This window comes from Drosophila santomea, chromosome 3R (genome assembly GCF_016746245.2).
Source record: "Drosophila santomea strain STO CAGO 1482 chromosome 3R, Prin_Dsan_1.1, whole genome shotgun sequence".
NCBI classification, from domain to species: domain Eukaryota; kingdom Metazoa; phylum Arthropoda; class Insecta; order Diptera; family Drosophilidae; genus Drosophila; species Drosophila santomea.
In genome coordinates this window covers 2,498,379-2,518,972 of record NC_053019.2, presented here as the reverse complement: position 1 = coordinate 2,518,972, position 20,594 = coordinate 2,498,379, and the positions used below count along the sequence as shown (strand labels likewise).

General features: G+C 39.8%; 1 protein-coding gene and 1 long non-coding RNA gene across 6 annotated transcripts in view; one reads left to right on the top strand and one right to left on the bottom strand.

The window, feature by feature from the left end:
* Window positions 1–20,525, bottom strand: part of LOC120453840 (protein tincar) — a 63,409-nt gene extending 42,884 nt beyond the window's left edge. For 3 of the 4 annotated variants that reach the window (XR_005616567.1, XM_039638734.1, XM_039638736.2), the window contains exons 1-2: window positions 20,275–20,525; window positions 18,584–18,670 (exon numbers count right to left, since the gene is read on the bottom strand). The gene's annotated coding sequence lies outside the window, so the exon portion shown is untranslated. Of the gene's footprint in view, window positions 1–10,066; window positions 10,117–18,583; window positions 18,671–20,274 lie in introns of all 4 variants that reach the window. The other variant, XM_039638735.1, reaches the window with a different exon arrangement.
* LOC120453848 lies at window positions 5,350–6,676 on the top strand. 2 transcript variants are annotated; one of them, XR_005616569.1, is made up of 3 exons: window positions 5,350–5,464; window positions 5,528–5,725; window positions 6,284–6,676. It is a non-coding gene; the product is annotated as an uncharacterized LOC120453848 (long non-coding RNA). The 2 variants fall into 2 exon arrangements; XR_005616568.1 differs by having other exon boundaries at window positions 5,370–5,498; window positions 5,569–5,725; window positions 6,284–6,675.
* Window positions 20,526–20,594: the final 69 nt, after the last annotated feature.

The following is a 20,594-nucleotide window of genomic DNA, read 5'->3' as shown; positions in this document are numbered from 1 at the left end:
ATCGAAGAGCAAGTTAACTTCGAGTGAACCACGGTTCGCTAGGAAATCTCTCACAAGCAATTTGCCAAAGGAGATTTCTCCATCCGTCATTACTATCCACACCTGGCATTTGTACGGTGGGTGCTAAAACAAATGAAACGGTTTCCATTGCCCACTTCATTAGCATTTCGTGCTGTCACGTGCCGAAAAATGTGTGCCTCTGTTTGCCGTCCCACATGGCAGTTCCGCTTCCTGCCATTAGGGCAGGATTGTAAATCAAATTGCTGGCAACCCTTTTCTCGGGTCAAGACATTCTATTAGTTGGCTATTTTCACGCCCCGAACGGGTGGGTGCTGAACAAATGAACCTTTAAACTAAGCCCACTAAGGTTATCCCACTAACATCGACACCTGCAAACACACTCGCACCTTTCAGACACAGCTGTTACGCAGGACACACCTCCCGCACAAAAAAATATCTTGCCTCACCAGCGCTTCCGTGAACTCTGGAATGTCCTGTGACTAGGCAAACGCATTCAAACATCAATAAATTAAAGGTACAAATGTAATTTCGTTTCCTGACAACGAGGGGTAGAAAATCTGTAAAAGCGTAGTAGGAAATAATGGGAAATTCGCGAGTTCAAAGCTTTGAATGCCCTACAAAATGGACTTGCGCAATCAAATTTATAATTTATTTTCATTATAAATAAACTTATGTTATTCATTCTTAAATATTATAAAAAACTTACATAGCACCAAAATTACTTCTTCAGTAAATAAAAGCATTATTTAATGCATTTATTTCAAAATCCTAAATCTGATATTTCTTTCAAGTGGCTTTTTTCCTAAAGTTTAATCACTTTAACAAGTTTAAAAGAAATATTTTTTACTTGTCAGTATCACGCATCTGCTCTTAAAATTCGTGTTGCCAGTAGAGAAGAGCATCGGAAAATTAGGAAATAAAAAGCAGGAAAATAAATAAATATATATTTCCTCCCCGCTTTCGGCAGGACATAGATTAGGGTGCTGCCATGACGATGGCTGGAAATGAGACTCCCCCGACCGGGTCACGTCCTAATGTCCATGTCGTACTCCCCCTGTCGATAACCCCAGAAGAGGTCGCTCCACCCACACCACCTAATGTCAGTTTCAGCCTGGGGCAATATTTTAGCCATTTTATGACACGCATTGCTCATATGAGTCAACCTCTTACCTTTCTGGCCAAGTAAATTGCAATTTCCAGTCGGCAGTTACAACGCGGCAGGGCACTTTCAATCTGGTATTTTGTTGTTGGTTTACACCTCATCGTCATCTGCCCATCATCATCATCATCAACGGACTCCTTGTTACAAAAAGGGCTGGATATCGACACATTAGGGGCGTATGAAATCCCCACAGGTGGATGAAAAACCGGGGGATAAACGAAGGACCTCTCGAAAAACTGGCCAGCTGCAAAAGGAGTGTGAAGTAATGCGAATCGAAGCACTCGCATGACAACTCGCCGACCAGACCCCTTCACAACCCACTGTTTTTGTGCCCTATCCATTGCCTCCCCGAATGGCAAAGCTCCCTTCAGACGAGTGAAGTTAATGGGTCGGAAAGTGTTGAGATTAATCATGGCCGTCGCCCTGGTCGCGAAAGTAGCTGCGTCCCCATTAATGTATATCCTGCAACCTCAGTCCTTTTGCTCCTTCCCGCTGCATTTGCTCATTAAGATGTGACGCAATCTGGGCAACTCTATCATGCGGCCGAAAACCTTAAAGCCCCCAACGAATGGAGCTGCTCCTGCCAGTAAATGGAAATTCAGGTCGTGAAAATGTAGGTGGGGCAGAGCATTCAGCAGCATTTTTATGCAGGAGGAGGACAGGTGTACGTATAGGGGAGCCTCAGCTCCTGGTAAATGAGACTTAAAGCCTAAAAACTAGCAATAAAAGGGCTGGAAAGTGGTAACGAATTGTAAGTGCTCTGTATCTTAAATAAACATTGCAGCATATAACTTTTCCTAGCTTTATTGTTCAAACGATGAGAGAATTATAAAACAGCGCTGAATTGAATTTAATGATATAAAAGTTGTAATCTAATTATAATTAGGCAGCATTCCAACATACTATAGAGAATTCGAGGAGCTAAATATAAAATGCAGAAAAGAAAACCAGAAAGTAAGTAATGGAGACAGATAAACAGACCAACAATCTCGGCATAGAAACATAAATTAAGAGGAAATATAAGGCAATGAGGGCAGGACTTCAAGGGAGGCATTCAAGAAGCCGCAGGATCTGGACTAGCACAAATTTGAAAAACTTATGTGCTGGTACTGGGACGAAAAAAGAAGGCGGACAGAATCACAAAAATGTTTTAGGCAACTTCCGACACGGCCACTGGGGCAATTTGAACCAGAGAGAAGTCAGAGAAAAGGAGAATAGGAAAATCTGGTAGTTCCCACCCATAAGGTGGCAAAGTAAGCAGAGATAAAGCCAGTGACCCCCGACTTCATCATTAAACATAGTCACAAAGTGCTGGGAGTGGGCCTAAAAAGTAAATATCACACCGCTTTAAATGAGGTGGTGTGTTGTGTGGGAGGGACCACAAAAGTTCACTAGCTGGCACACAAAGATAGCATAGGCACACTTCACACTAATACAAATACAAACATTCCTTTTAGATAGCAACATTTATTGAAATAATGATATCTATGATACCTGGAATGGGGTCAAGTCAATAGGGAAATGCTCGATTGGGGAAATAAATAAAATCAGAAGTGAAAAGAGAGATGCCCAAAAAGGGTGTAAATTGCCAAAGTTCTTGAGTACTAACTTGAGTTCTTTAACAATAGAGAACGCTATAGTTGAGTTCCCCGACTAGAAAAAACATAATGTAAATATTAACAAATGCGAAAATAATATATGTTCAAACATACACCCCAACTGTGTATTTCGCATTTCGTTAAGACACATTATTGGTAAAACCTATGAAAAATCGAATACGATTTATTGTTATCATTATTAATTATGACAGCAGCACAGAAATTCGTTTTTTAATAATTTGTAACTCACCTAACTGAAACCCGACATTATCAGACACCAGAAACCCCGAAATCTGGAGTGTATTATGGAGTCACTTTTCAACATTTTCGTTTTACCCATCGGTTCATCTCGTTCGCTTTCCACTCGTTTCGCACTCGAGTCCAGAGTGCGAAATGATAAATTTCCAGCGACAGTACATGACGCAGGACACTCTTGGAACCCGGACGACCCCAGGATCTCCGGCCACTCATCCGTCTTTTCTCATTTGCACTCAAGGCGATTCAAGTAGCACACTGGGCTCCACTTTGGACTCCCACATTTTGGAGGGGTTTTTGTGTTTTATGGCCTGGCCACTTGAAGTGATATTTCCTCAATTGATAGGTGCCGGAGGATGAGTCAGTTCCGTAGAAAAGATGCGGTTATCAACAAAGATTTTCCAACTGCTCCGACGTCCCTACCTTGACAGGCATCCCCATTCCTCCACGGACCCAAGACCTCCCCGGCAAAACACGTACTTCTCAGCGTCTGTCAAACATAAATGAAGGAAACAGACAGCAAGAAGAGGGGGAGCCACATCCGTGGTAGGTTGGTAGCAAAATTGGAAATAAAAACAGTCAGGCGGATGAGGAAGAGCGGGACTCTACTGCCAGGCACTCTATTTATTGACAAAATGACGGCTTTGACCGGCACTCAGTTAAAAGTCTATTTAAAAAGTTTTGACACTTGTCTACAGGTTGATAACAATGATGCTCAATACTTTACGGAAGAACTCAAACCATTTTTAATGGCCGTTTTGCTTTCACCTGTAACTGTAATGCAATGCATAAATATTTCTAATCACTCATTTTAAAATGGTATAACTGTCTTCTATAAAATGTCCTCTAAATGCTTGAATCGTTCAGACCTGTGAGGCTTTTAAATGGCAGATAGCTCAGCAAAAGCCTCTAAAGAATGATTCCCTTGATATTCTCTCGTCTGTTATTGCTATCGATTTTTGGTTTAGTTTGATTTTGGTTTGTTTCTCTCGCCAATTTCGGTGTGTATAGTCGGAAACTAAAGTTTTTCTTTTATTTGGTTCTGGACTGTTTTCGGGGGGCTCAGACAGACGGGAAATAGAGACAGAACTGTCAAACAATACGACAGCGAGTGGCGTTGGAATAACACTGGCAAATGCAGTTGGGCTTTGGGGAGTGCCGTGGAGAAAGGCGAAAGGGGGGTGGTGAAAATGGGCGGTCTTTTGGTCCGGTGGGTGGGGAAAGTCTGCTCTGAAAACACCAACTGCGCGACAGTTCAAGTTGAAGTGCCCCCTCTGTACAGCAGTAGTAATTTTCGTAAATCTGAACGACAACGGCCCGACAAACTGCAAAATGCGAGCTGAGCTCGGAATAGATGTACTCAGAGATAGCTAAGCCTCTTGCCTCCTTTTTACGTCCTCATCCCCTTTCAGAAGGACCTTCCCCTTGAGGCTTGGCAATTTCAAGTTTAGTTTTCGGTGTTCATTCATTTCAATGAAGGAAAATTTATTTGGTCAAGTGAAACTGAAGTGAAATCACTTCATCAAACGTTGATAAGAGCAGAGCGCTTGAATAAGAAAACGAGAAAATGGCAATGCAATACTTAAGCGCAATATTTAAACGCAATTATTTAAGTATTTTACGTTTTACATTTTCACAGAGATTATATGTCATTGGCCTCCAACCAAATTGAAAAACGGATACTGAAAGAAACAACGTGAAACAAAGTTTCAAGGGTCATACAAAAGAAATTAATTCAATTGACACCTAGAATAATTGCCTTACAAGGACAGTCAGAGAAATTAACACATCTCTAAGGTGTTTAGTTTTTGTTCCAGTGATTCGACGAGGTCGTTTCCAGACAGTAGCAGGTAGTCGAATAATTTATGGCAATTATTTTGACACGGACAATGATGAGAGGTCGTTCCAGACCCGACCTAAGCCGCAGACTGTAATCTTCGAGGGTCCTGCGCAGGATACAGACTTAAGCACTTTCGATTAACGCAGAGCCCAACAACCAAAGCAATCAAATTGCGAAAAGGCCATTATGGCCACGAAAGGATCACGTCAGCCTACCTGCGTGAGTCAGAGTACAAAGAAGAAATATAGGGATATGCATACATGTGAATCGCGAAGTTCAGGGGAGATCGCAAACAAGGACAGGACAGCAGGTGTGCCAGAGCAAAGGAAATCAGTTAAGGCAACTGACACAAAAGCCAGGGAAAGGAGCAGATATACCTACACTGAGAAATATATTTCGAGCTAGAAAGCTTGCAAATTACTTAGAGTTTGAGGGATCATGTTACCAAGGATATAAGTGTCTCTGTTGTCGAACCTGAATTTTCATATTAGATTAAAGTATTAGCATTCATTCCATACCTAAGATCCAAGAACGTTATTTATATAATTTGTTTGCACATACAAAATATGAATAAGTAGTGAAATGGAAGTTAGTCAATGCCTAACGAATTCCAATCAAAATAGTAAATTATTTTGTTTTTTTTTTTTACAGGATTAACTCTTTATGGCACTTATACTACCTTGTATTTTTAGCATTGTTCACATGGCTCCCCATTTCTCTCAGTGCCCAGAAACAGAGACCCTAAAGCGCTGATCAGGCTTGGATTTTTGCACCTGTCACTGCTCAAATCAAAGAAGACAGCATATATGGTATAATATGCCAGTGGAGAGCGAAGCGGTCCGATCTCAGGTAACTCGACCGCGATCGCCGACATCTGTTCTTGTTGCAGGTCCCTTACTGATTTTTTGGAGACAAGGGAGCGGAGCTTACTTCGCGAACCAGTCGCCAGCAAACCCGTTTCCTTGTTTGTATTTTTTGCTCGTTTTCGAGGGTAACCCAAATTTTTCGGCGGATACCGTTGGCCATATAATTTTGGGCATTAGCTTTGCTCAAATTAATGGTCAGTCATTCGGGCAGTTGGAGGTTTCATCTGCGCTTTAGAGGCAGCTGTTAGTTAGATTTCAGATGCATCCGAAACAGGAAGATAAGACGTGTTTCCTTTATTTTTGTCAGTTATGCTTACACTTAGCAAAAAGAATAGGATGTTCACAATTAAGAAAATTAAAAATATTTGCAAATTATAAATTTTGTGTGGCATACAAATTTGTCATATTTTGTCTCTTACAAAAGTGGCATGCTATAATATGAAGCATACTTGCACCTTGTTAATTTAATTGAATAAAAATGTTTGGATTTTACACAACGTTAATTAACATTTTTTTAAAAGTATATTTTTTTTGCCAGCAGCACACTTAACCAATTATATGTAAGTAACTGCAGAACAGAAACAAGAATGGCGCAAAAACCCATTAAGCACCAGCAATTAAGCATTCCGCAATTGGCTCAATTGATCAAAGGATGTCTGGGGTTAATGTGATTGCATTTTAAATGGCAATTTGCGATGAAAATTTCAAGAACTTCTGCCATATTAACAGCGATACACGTTTTATTTGCGCGTAATTAAAACTTTTTTGCCAACCGCAGTGGAGAAAGGGAAATTCATCAGGAGCTTAATCGATTTTTTATTTCTTTGGGCAGGAAACTACGCAGAACACACCAACCCCCTTGTTTATGGCTAATGGATTTTATCGATTGCGGTGTATTTTTACTTTTATCTGTCAATTATTAAATCGATAGCAAACTGCCATGGGCCAGTAATTGCGTTGGTTATTACATGCATGCCTTGAACTTGATTGCGGGGTGCGGCGAAGCTGTTGACCCAAAGGGTTGTAGTTGCTTTCAGGGTGGTTTAAGAGTAAGTTCGATTGGATTGCGTTAAATTGGTTTGGGACTGAAATTTGGGTTGAAATGCTGACCCACTTGGAGGCAGTGTAAAGGAATTAAGTGGTTGGGTATGGACTACATGGGATTCTTTGCAGTAATCAGACTTCAATTAGCTAAATTTCCCTGCCATTGTTGCTCCCTTTACTCAGTTAACTTTCCGTTGAGATAACCATCTTATATGCGTATTTTGCAGGCAATAAAATAAAATCCCTCACATAAATGATGCTCCATTTAATAAAGCTGCGACTCCAAGACTCCAAGAAAAAGTTGAGAGCAGCCGGATAAGATAAATGCAAAGTCGGTGGTAGTAATTCGGTGGCATTTTAATACTCGACTGTCAACAGGAACGCGAATTATGACGATGATGATGATGATGATGAGAGCCCTGATGATGATGACTCGACGACAGTAGCTTCGTTGATGAGCAAGGCAACCATAAGAAATATAAAAAACTCACAAAAGTCACGCAACTCGCATATGAGAAAAAGGATATTCTTGGGCCAGGTTTAAAAGGAGGGATCCCAGTCGATAAGTCGAAAGCCGAATGGCATATTTCCCCAGCCACATGTGACGTGACTGGCTTTGTGCCAGGTTCAATCTGCACTTGCCATTTATTTTGTATTCTTTAAGCTTTAAGCAAGTAATTTGCATAAAATGAGCGACAGACGGAGAAAAACCAGCTCACGTCGAAAGCTAACAAGGATTAAGTAGAAAAAAGAGGGAGATTCAGACAGAGGGAAGCCGGCGAAAAATGACTTCAGACTGCCATGTGGCGATGGGGAAAACTTACGAGCTGCACAAATGAAAATGAATTCGGGGCCAAAAGAATAATAATGAAGAGGTCGAAACGAGTACAGGACCCTGGCTCCAGACCGTAGCGAGTAATTAATTAATTAATTAATGCTAGATGAATTGGGAAAAGGAAAAGAAGTCATAAGGATACACAGCAAGAGGAGCAGGAAGTCCCTAGAAGTAGTGAAAATACAAATAATTTTTGCTAGTGCATCTCAGAAACTACATCTGCTGCAGCAGCCGCAGAAATTTAATGAGTTGTAATACAAAAGTTCGTGATGCTTCATTATGAGAACGCAGGCAGCTACAGAGCCGCAGCTTCCTCTTAGTCCTCCGTCCTTCCGGCGAACTCCTTGCATCCAATCCTCTGCTGAATCCTGCGTCTCCTCCTTGGACTGCTTGTGTGTATTCTATTCATGTATGTACATCAGCGCACCGAATGCACAAATACAATATAAATGAGGGTAAACGGATCAAATTACTTAATTACGAATTAGTTTTCCAGTTTGAGATTTCTATAGCTTATCTTGTAAATTAATTAAACGCTTTAAAATATTTAAACCTATTTAGTTTCCAACTCATTGGAAACCTTATCTCATATTGAGCAAGGGCATAAATCAATCAAATCTACAAACGGACTTTCCTTATTGTTTCGAAACGCACTGTATTCATTACGCTTCTCGACAGTTAAGTGTGAATGTCTTCAAGAACAGACTGCAATTGCTTTCCTTGGTCCTCCAAGTCAACGAAGTGCAAGTGCTCAAGCCATGCCCTGGCATCCCGATTTACCAGTTATTTTGGTCCTGTTTCCTTTCTTTTTGGGTCAGCGACGTCGCATTTCATGCAAATGAAGTTAGCTTGCATATGCAAATGAGATTTGTTTGTGTGAGCGTTACATTTCACATTTGCAAAGGAATTTGTGCGTCGGTATTTCTCGCTCTCCTGGATTATTATTTAATTTTTTTGCGCACACACGCCTGATTTATGACTAATGAATTAATTTTGAATTCGGTTACAATTAACACGAAAATTTAAGCCTTTACACCTACACACATGGCAGAAAGAAATCCCTTCGTTACACACACACACAGATATAAATCAACGGCGTGTAGGGCAAATGCGATTAGCATTTTATACCATTTAAACACCGTCGCGCACACCACCACATGGAAAACAATGCAAAAAAGCAGCGGGGAAAAGCGGAAAACATTGTGATAAAGCTGGTGGGGCCACTCAACCCGCCTCTTTCCCGCTAGTCGACCTGTCTCCCTCTTCTTCCTGTTACCACCGAATGTGTGCATCTCTGTTCGAGCAAACCAGACACAATTACATATTACTTATATGGAGGTTTAAAAAGGGAACACACAGTTAGAAACGGTTCAGGGACTTAAACTGAAAGGGACTCGAATTGGTGGTACTCAGTGGTATGTGATGATCAAACGATGATTATTTATTATATATTATATATTATATATATTATATATTATATATTATATTATATATTATATATTATATATATATATTATATATTATATATTATATTATATATTATATATTATATTTTTTATTTTATTTTATTTTATTTTTATTTTATTTTATTTTTTTATTTTATTTTATTTTATTATATATTATATTATATATTATATTATATATTATATATTATATATTATATATTATATATTATATATATATTAATATTATATATTATATATTATATATTATATATTATATATATATTATATATTATATATAATATTATATAATATATTATATATTATATTATATATTATATATATATATTATATATTATATATTATATAATATTATATTATATATTATATTAACGATGATTATTATATTGAACAGCAATTAACGGAAATTAAATGAATTTAAATGAATACTATTAATTCTATTGAAACTTAGGTAATAACCGGAAAACTCATTAGAGTGTTTATAAATTTAACAAAAAATATCTGATACCCGTTACTCAGTGAAAGTGTGAAGGAGAGTCCTCAACACTGACAGTTTTCGGCGGTATGTGGGCGTTAGAGTGGGCGTGGCAAAACGTTTTTTTGCAAATCGATAGAAATTTACAAGACTGATACATTAAAGTGTGGGCGTCGCAGTTTTGTGCGGATTGTGCGACAAACTTGCGCTGTGTCTATGTCCCGGGAGTCTGTATGCATACTCTCCACTTTCTAGCTTTTGTAGTTCTTGAGATCTCGACGTTCATACGGACAGACAGACGGACAAACGGACGGACAGACGGACATGGCCAAATCGACTCGGCTATTGATCCTGATCAAGAATATATATACTTTATATGGTCGGAAACGCTTCCTTCTGCCTGTTACATTCTTTTCAACGAATCTAGTATACCCTTTTACTCTACGAGTAACGGGTATTATTAATCATTTTTTTCTAAATGTAATACCATAGTTAGTGTCAACTCACGGTCTTAAATATAATTCCAGCCGACAAATCCGTCGTAAAATGTTTATTACCTGCAAAAAAAAAGATGCATTGATTAATAAACAACTTATTAGAAATAGTGCATAGAGCATTGATATGGATTATAAAATGTGGGTGTTTATATTAAAATCATACTAATTCGTGGCCCGTCAAACCAACTTTATAATACCCTAAAATAGGACGGAGTATGGCAAGGAGAATGCAAATTGCGCAAAAGTCGGTGGAAAAAACAAATGTGCAACAAAGCGAGCAATTGTAATTTAACTGCAGTCAGACTCTAGTTGGCAGCACTACAACATCAGCATCAAATGGCAAAAAGCAACAAAAAGCAGCAAAAACCAGAAAGCAACGGCCAGAATTGTGCGAGCCTCAAGTGTTGTACGTAAGTCGCTTTTGTTAGGCAATTGTTTGCCTGCCTGGCTTCTGCAGTGTTTTCCGTTTTCGAGAGGACTCCCCGAAGGTGGGAAAAGTTAGGAGAGCTGGGCAAATAAAAAATCCCCTCTACAGCCACACACACTTGCATAATCCACTTTGCCCAGGCAGCATCCCAAAAAAAAACATGGAAAAGCACAATGACAACAAGAAAATCTGGAAGTTACACATACGCCCCGTTGTCTGCGACTGACCCACTGCCCCAACCATTAAATCTCAGCGTTTTTGTTCTAGTCGCCATCCAGTTGACAAATGTCACTGCGATAACATCCCGCTGCACTGCAACCAAATTGAATATTCAACTATCTGCTAAAGATGTTGATGCACTTTACAAGCTGAAATGGTGTACATATTACATATCATCCTCTTTTTATTTAATTCATAAACTCGTTAGGTTAGATATATTTTGTATTTCTAGTTTTCAGCGTGCAATTGATGCATTGACTTGAAATAAAGGATATTTTCGCAGTGCACGCCTGCCACTCCTCTTTAGCGCGCTGAGCATCCGCTCCATACCGAGACAAATGTAAAACAGCATAAAACACTCCTTGTCACTAGTAGCAGTTTGCTCCAGCTCGCCATGGTGTTCCAGCCCCCTCCATAATAATGTTCGTGAAAAACTTGACACTTAATTGTCTGTCCATGTCCATGTGCGTCATGTGTCCCCGTACGCCACCCAGCCCCTTCTCCTTCTGCTATTTGTAGTTATATCTATGGCATCGCATCTCGTCTGGCGCCTGTTTCTGTTGTCAATTGTTGCACATTTGCATGGCAATTGGATTGGACCACTAGAATGGTGAGTGGGGAGTGTGTGGAATGTGCCAGCGGAGTGGCGTTTGGGCCAATGCCCGTTGCTTCATGAGGCGTCGAGTGAAATGAGCCGCCTCTTGACTAAAAGCTAGTTGAACAGCACACCATCCCCAGCTTCTTCACCATTTTGAGCTCCATTTTGAGGCAAACATTACAAAAAGCAGCAGCAGAAACAGCAGAGAAACAAAATTATAGCTTTAAGTAGAATGGATTTCGATGAATTGCAGCTGGTAAGCTTTGGGATAATTTTGGGCAACTCAGAATACTTTTAACACAAATTAAATACAATATTTATTTAAAGCATATAAATTTACCTGCATTCAAGCTTTTTTTTAACTTTTTTGCAACTAAGCCGTTCATTATTAAATATGGATGCCTCTAATAAATGTTAAAACGTTTAAATACGATGCTGTGATTGGCTTGTCTTTTTAATAGGTTTAAATAAGATAACAGCTTTACATTCTTATTAAATGTGCTTTAAATGTTGACCACTTGAGATCAACTTATTAATGAAATTTTAATCTAACTTAAATGATCAGAAGAATGAAAAATACAAATTATTTTGGTCAAGAGCTTAAAAGATTTAAATTCCAAGTGCCAAATTTCTAATAGATAGAAGAAAATAATTTGTATGGAGAGCAGCTCAATATTTTTTTACTACAGACTGTATCCAACCCACCCAACCGTCATACCCATTTTACCAGGTGATGCGGTGGAGCACTTCCGGCGAAAGGAGCTGCATTGAATGAGCAGGCGAACAGATGAACAGATGAACAGATGCACAGTTGCCACAATGCCGCGGGGCATTTGTTTTGGTTGGCGGTTCTGGGGCAGGTTCTGGTCTGCTCTGTTCTGACGGTTTGTTTTTGGGTAGTAGTTTGGGCAGTAGTTTCGCCACCCCAAGTAGGTGGGCTCTAAATGGGGGAAATGGATGGCGGGTGCAGTTGGACGATTTTTGGCTGGATTTTGCACTTTGCTCGCTGTACGCTAATGAAAATGAAGTCGTAAAAGGGTTTGGCACGTGGCTGGTAATGCTTTCTTTTTTCACTTCTCCCGCATTTCCTTGTTTGCTCTCTCCGCTTTCGAAATCCTTTAAGCGCCATTTAGTTTCAACGAGCGCTTAACTTAATGAACACAATGGCCAGAAACCGGTTGAGAATGCTGGGGAAAATGTAATGGAAAATGTTAGGGTTCCGCCATTTGCTATCTATGTATTCGCAATCCCATTGGAGCACATAACCAGATTTTAATAGCCTCCCGAAAAGGACATAGATCAACAATAGAATGAAAAGGGAATAGAGTAACAACTAAAAACGCCATTAATGAAATGATGATGAAAACGACGAAAGTTTAGCACGACCCAAACACATAAAACAAAAATTCCCCAAAGTCACAGCAGAGAAAACAAAGTCGAATCGCAAGTGGAATGGAAATATACACAGTGCACTGCAGTGATAAAATCTATTTCAAATTGATCCACGTTTTACTACTGTGCTTAACCAAACTTGATAATGCCCTAGCAAAACTTGTAAGATATTCAAAGTTTTAAGCTTACTAGAAATCGCACTATCGAACTATTGGCTTCCCCTATTTTTTTCTGTGTAAAAGCCAAGAACCCGGAAGTGATAGAGGCAAGTCTCAGCTGGGAAATGATGAGAAGCAAAAATAAAACATAAAACAAAATGCCCAAAAAATTAACGACAAATTGCGCATCATTAAAAGTGAAGAGGGAGACGCCTGGGAAAAACAGGAAGACAGAGGGACATATGGGCGGTTTACGAGGACCTACAGAAAGGAGCCAAAAGCCAATAATGGAAGCAAACGCACGTTAAGGGCGAAATGAAGCCAAAGCCCAACGACTGACAGGCAATGAAAGAAGCTTTAAGAGCCTGGCTATACCCCCGAATTGTAAGGATGTGGGTGGAGTTTGCAAAAGTGGGGGCGGGGGCTTGTGTTGGTGTGGGTGTGGCACCGCCTGCGGAAACACCTGGGCGCAGTCATTTGTTTGATTACAAGCCACGAGATACAACGACAATGAACCCAATTTGAAGATGGTAAAGTGAAAAAGAGGGACAGGTGCTGCCTGGCGGGGAATGAACTCACCCCATCCCACCCACAAATGAAAAATATTTGGCCATTCATTTTGTTAATTTAAACAAGTCAATGTAATAAAGACGTTGAAGTTCCACGGCCAAACTCTCTGTTTTCTTACTGTGCACAAGTAGAAGCTTGCTGGTTTACTAGTTCGGAAACTCTTATTAAATTATGTATATGTATAAATACTTCAAATTTAAGTATCTAAAAACTAAAAAAATTTGGATTCTTTTTCTGAAACAATTATATTTATATGGTAACTAATACAAAATATTTAAATAAAGACATTATTTATTAAGGATAAAAAGGATAAAAATAAATTTTTTTTATGTTGATATTTAATTGGAATACATTCATTGAAATACCCATTTCTTATATTTTATATACTGCAAGATCCGATTTGAATTTCTGTCAATACCCTCTTCACCATGTATACTCTTCCCAGCGCATTTAGATCTTTAATTAAGTGGTTTTTCTGAGTGCATTGAGCTTAGTTTCAGCCGGGGACAGCGTTTAATTGTCCGACAATGCAGCTGCCCCGAAAACACACGCAGTTACACATCGGATCCTTGTGGGGAGAAAAAACTGACAGGCGCCAACGACAAACCCCTGCTCCCTTTTCCTCCTGGTTCCCCATCCACATGCTGGCCACAAAAACCCTCCGCTTGCCACTATAATGACTCACTCACTTTGTGGCAACCGAGTTTACCAACTGCAGAGGAGTCGGGTTTCGCTGCTCTTTTGCCAGTTCGCATTTTGTTTTTTCCCTGGATTTTCTTCGTTTTCTCCCCCTTTTTTGGAGGTGTGACAAGCCACCGGCTCAGCTGATGGAAGCGTGTCCTGTATCCCAAGTCTCGTGTCCTGGCACATGTAACATGGTGTTCCCCTCGCCTTCCACTGGGATAGTTTTAATTGGTTTCCAAACCATCAAGTGAAAAATGAAAACTTTGCGGTTAACAAAGAAAATTAAGTTCAACACGGCCAACACGAAAGTCTCATTAAAATTCGATTCAGCTTTTACACGGATGACATGGAAAACAAGCATGTTCGAACAAATTGCCCAAAGGCATGATTATTTATATAATAATTTAAAATATTTCTTTTTGGAAAGACAAATAATAAAAAGTTCGAAACAAAACCAGGAAATAACTATAGATATTATAAGTTAAAAATCCATTGATAAGTCAAAACCTATTTTTAACTTCCAAGAGTATTATTTTTTCTTGAAAATATTTACTATTAATTAAAAAGTTCTTGAATAATTGAAAGCCCGCTTAGCCACTTAGTAAGCCACTTGAAATTACTGCTTCGATTAAAACTACCTTTGTGAAATTACATCGCATCATCAGATCTGAACAAATCCGGCCCCTAAACTCGACTTCCACTTTTCCCCGCCGTCATGCTAGACAGAAAATGTTAATTAAATCCAAATAAAAGAGCCACTGGAGCTGTCATCAAGATATTTGAAAGTGACATCTGAGTTATTTGCACAGGGGTGCGGATGGGCAGAGATGTTAAGTGAAATTGCAGATTATTTTCCACCCACACTTTTTTTGCGTAATTCAAGTTATGTCATCATTCCTTTTAATAAATTTCCGAGAGCCACAAGCTGTCTCGCTTGGTCTTGGTCATTTTAATCAGCATTTTTCACTTAGCCGCAGCATATCATATTTTTTATTTTGCCGTTCCGATGTCCTGAAAGTGACCGCCGCAGTGGCAGCTATTTACCCGCCCACTGGCTGCCACGCCCCCGTCTTCTTGACCAAAGTCTGTAAACACCGCACTTTGTTATGTTTTGTTTGCCTTTGCCTTTTGTTTGCACTGCTCCTGATTTTTCTCTCTCTGTGTATTCAGTGTTTTTCCTCGTGTTTTCCTCTTTTCCAGCTGCTGCGGTGAAGCTGTGGCTCAGTTTTTAATCAAAACATAATGTAAAAAGGATGCAAAATACACAAGGAAAGTGGCAGGCACTAACCCAACAAAGTCCATCATCCAACCTTTACTCCCCGACCGTCGAACCCGGACTTCTAAAAAAAACAAGAGAGAACGCTATAGTCGAGTTCCCCGACTATCTGATACCCGTTACTCAGATGGTGGAAGTGCGAAGGAGAGTCTTAAACACTGGCAGTTTTTGGCAATTTGTGGGCGTTAGGGTGGGCGTGGCAAAAAGTTTTTTTGAAAATCGATAGAAATTTACAAGACTAATACAAGAATGAAAAAATCAAAACCTTTTTCAAAAGTGTGGGCGTGGCAACTTTGGGCGGTTTGTGGGCGTTAGAGTGGGCGTAGCAAAAAGTTTTTTGGCAAATCGATAGAAATTTAGAAGACCAAAACAAAAATGAAAAAATATAAAAACATTTTTCAAAAGTGTGGGCGTGGACAGACAGACGGACAGACGGATAGACGGACGGACATGGCCAGATCGACTCGGCTATCGATCAAGAATTTATATACTTTATATGGTCGGAATCGCTTCCTTGTTCCTGTTACATACTTTTCAACGAATCTAGTATACCCTTTTACTCTACGAGTAACGGGTATAAAAAGTGTTTCCCCTGTCGCCGTTCTTTTTGTCTTAGTTGTTGTTTTTGTGTCGTCCATTATTCAAAGCATAATGTCACAATAAACGTAAAAGGTGCAAAATATGGCCCAAAGGCAACAAGCAAAAGCAAAAGCAAGTGCCAACAATGAGAAAGAGCAGTGACAACACAAACATACAGTCCAACTTCACTAACTTAAAGTTCTCGGGTTGATTTCAAACTTTTCGTTTGCCCGGAACGCTGAACTTGCAAAGATTGAAGCTCGCACAGCTGTTAATTAAGTATCTTGAACTAATTTTCACTCCTAAAGTTGCCAGATTGGCAAATATAATCGAATGATTTTGGTCTGTTTTATTAGCTAACTAATTAAAGTAGTTCAAAAATTAAGGGTTACTTTTTTCTTATTCTGAAATTTAATATTTGCACGTAAATCTTTTGGAAAACACATAAAAGAGTTTCTGGTCTCCAAATATGTACATATATCAATTGAATGAAGCCTATTTTTATACATGTCTGACAAAACTATGTCTTACTGTAGTAACAGAAAAGTATTGCAACAACTCAACTTAATAACACTTTGCAGTTGTCGCTGCCCAGGGCACTCACCAGGTACTTTCCCCATCCACCCCTCGACCTCATCTTCTCCAGGTACTCCTCCTCCATTTGGAGGGACTACATAACTGGGAAGGAGAAACTTGATCGCTTCCTTCTTTCCACTATTCCTTCTCGTCTTTCTCCTTATAGTCGTATCTGTTGTTGCCACAATTGTTGCGTGCCCCGTCAGTCAGTCAGTCAGTTGGTCCGTTAGTCATTTATTCGGTTAGTCAGGCATTCAAGTTGCCAGTCATTCAGTCAGTCATTGAAGTGTCCACGTGCGTGAATATAAGCGTCCACACAAACGACCCGATGTCAAACTTGCATCTTTTGACGAGACTTTTGCATCCGACAGTTTAACAGAATCTCTAACACCTTGCAGTGGACCACTCAGCAATTGAATCTGTGAGATACCAGTTTTTAGTGACCTCTATGCACTTTTGATATTGCAAGTTTGGAAAAAATTTAAAATGTCTTATGGCCCTTTTTAAAAAAAACTTGTTTGCTGATTGTGATAATTGCGTAAAGAATAAGCTTCAACCACAAAACGAAATGTTAACAATATTCTTATCTTCACAGTAAGCTTGAAGTATGTTTTGGTTCTACACTTAGGTGTTGAATTATAATGTTAAGCAACATTATGCCTGTATAAAGCCTAACAGTAAAACCAACTCTAGTCTTAAAACTAATTTGCTATTCCCTGTACAGAGAGATTGGAAGAAACTCTAGTCATTGACCCGAAGAAACTGCTCAAGATATCTCGTATCTCTCTCCTCGTTTTCTGCTACCTGAATTGGTCCGCATAATTTGCCTTTTGATGGCTCGGAGTCCACTATCTCAACCTGAGTTGTTCCACATGTTTGTCACGTGTGGCGACTGAACTCAATTGCCTTCGACCTCGTCCTCCCTCTGCTTCAAGTCCCAATCCCCTCCTGCTTCTCGACAACAACTATCACAAATTGAAGTTCAACGCGAGAATTAGAGAAAGAGAATAGAAAAGGGGGAGAGAGGCACTTCCGCAGCTATTTTCCCCACTTTCCACGAGCGAACAGTTGTCGCTTGATACTTGGAAAATGTCAAAGGCACTTGATCACTGCCGTGGTGCAGATCTTGCGATACGCTGAGAGAAATTCGATGACAGCAATTAAGATATATTTCTATTATTCGAAAAAGTGTTGTTTAATGGCATTAAATTCAAATTATAAAATAATCATGTAATTAATTTCCCAATAATAACACTGAAACATTACAGAAGTATATAATTTTTCGATCATGTCTAGGTGCAGAATCAGTTTAGATTAATTTTCACAGAATTTAAATGTATACAGTTTTATGCACTTATTGTTTAATATCTTATGCATTTATTGACTAGAAGGCATGATTATTTAATTATTTCTGATGAAATCCATCCATCTAATTTCCATCTAAATCTAACAATTCCTTACTTTCAGTGCTTGGTTGTAAACGAAACCAGCGAAGTACCAGCGAAAACAGAAAAAGGGGCCTGGATGCGTTGCACTTGCCACGCTAGCGCGCACTCTCTCCCACTCCCATGTGGCAAGTGGTGGCCTCTCGCTCGCTCCGCTTTTAATTATAGCCACCTCTGCGTCGAAAAGTCGACGCCATCTGCGAAGCGGAAGTTTGGATATTTGGCATTGTCTGCTGGCATTTTACAAGCTCATGCAGCTGCCTGCATGCGGCGCCGTCTCTTCAGGCTCCCTGACTTTCCTGCCACGTCCCTTCCACCTTGAATATCTGCCCCATTTGGAGACCAAATACCCCCGACATCCGAGAGTCCATGATGCGAATTATTCAAATAGCTCGCGCCGCCTTTGGAGCGGTCTGCATGCGGGCCATACGAGTACACATAGCTCGACGACTTTGGCATACAAATTAGATGCAGCGATAATCGACTATTCAGGTTGACTGCCTCAGCCCCCTGAATCACCCATCCATCCAACCGTTCATCCAGCCACATCACCCACATCCCATACAAAATCCTCACACACACGCACCGCCTGCAAAAGCTTACCTGTCACGGGTTTTTGCTCTGGAGCGCCCTTAAAGTGAATTTTTCAGTCCAAAATAATCCCTTCTTTGATATGTTTTGCCGGTGTAGCTGCAAGAGAGCAATTTTCCGGATAGATTTTAGTTTTTTTGGGCGAAATAAATTTCCAGTGACATAAATTCAACATGAAATTAATGCTAATCCTGCTAAAGCAAAAGGAGAAAATGTTACAGACAGCAAACACGCACAAGAGTATAGACAAATGCAACTAAAATGAATGCAGTTTATACGATTAGATTTAGCTTGGTACATGGAAATAGATATGTTGTTAAATGTGAGGAAAAATGCGTTGTTTCTTAGAATTACCAATATTTCATAATCAATACAGTCTTTCCAAGAACTATTCTTGCTAGTTACTAACTTCCCAAAAGGAAATATTTGAAATGTGAAGAGATGAAATATTAGCACAAATTTACAATTGAACTCGTTTTTAAATACAAGTAAGAATATAAATAAACAACTATAATGGCCAAACAAATAAATGGTATAACATCAAGAACATCAGCGCAAATATACGAATTATCCTGAGATATGTATGTATGGTTTTTGCCATATTTACGCCGCATGAACCTGGTTAAGGAAAATGTCCTTTTGAATCCGTGTCTAGACCAAGGATAAGTTTTCTATGCCAAATGCTGCCATAAGGAAAGAGAATGGAAAAGAGTGCAAAAGGGCGACGGCAGAGCGAAAACTTCTGCAACGCTATAAAAAGCCGAACAGAAATCAAAAATCAAGAGTGGAAACTTGCGGGCCAACCCCAGGAAAATACAGCAACCCACCGAAAACCACCCAGCCACCCGGGCAGCAGTGCAACCACCACCTCCCACTTTGGGGGTTGCCTGCTGGCTTGGCTATTTGCCTTCTGCGAAGGACGAAGAACGCAGGAGCAAAAGGACGATGCGCGGAGCGTATCGCGTCTGGATCAGAAATTGCAGACGGGCCTAATGGGATAAACTACGTGTAGCACACACACAGCTGGGGCCAGAATAACACAATATCTGTATCATGTGGAGAATCATATTTTAGTGCAATAAATCCGATTCGGCATATTAGTTCGATGGTTGTAGACGATAAATAAATTTTCTATTTGTGTTTACTTTCTAGCATGGATATAGTTTGTTAATATTGACGAGTTAATATTTCCATATTTTCTGAAAAAAAATTTTTTTACTTATATATACTATACACTTCAGTTAGGGTTTTAAGAATCTTTAAGGGTAATTTCAGACACTAGTATCTTTTACAATTTTGAGGGCTGATAGGTATTAGTATAGTCTAATCAGTAAAGGATATTAATATTTCTTCCGCATCTGTACACCTAGTTATAATCCCAGACAGTCGTGTGACAAATTTTATAATGGCACTAGAGGAAATACTACGCGCATAAAAATGCATAAATGCAAAACAAAACCGGCAGGAGCTCGGGAAATTGTAGTGTGTGGTGTACGAAATTTGCATTTCTACTTCATCGAAATTCGATGGCTCGAAATAACCCCACAGATACAGATACACACACCAACACACGCACACCGATAGAGCCACCCACACACTGACAACCAGACAGGCGCCAACTGGAGGGTGGAACGCCGGCTTGTTTTGCCGGCGAAAATGCGTAAAATAACGGAAGTTGAAGTGCTTTTCCTGATTTTACTCACCGGCGATTCTCCCGTATAGGCAGTCTTGAATGGTAAGCTTTTTTCGCACTTTGCTTGAACAATTTGTTTTTCATAACCACCTAGTATATTTAATAATATTTCCTCTACTTAGAATTAGTTGCTGCGAAAATCGTAGCACAGCTTTGTGGGTAAACACACACACACCGACGCACTGTCGCGCACACACACACACTGAGCTTGATGTCCCGCTAGAATAGTGCCGCACTCACGAGCCGCGACGTCACGTCCGAGCGAATCCGAATTTGAATGTAACATTCAATTTGAGCGGTGTGGTGTGCCCAACCTCGCTTAGGCCAATT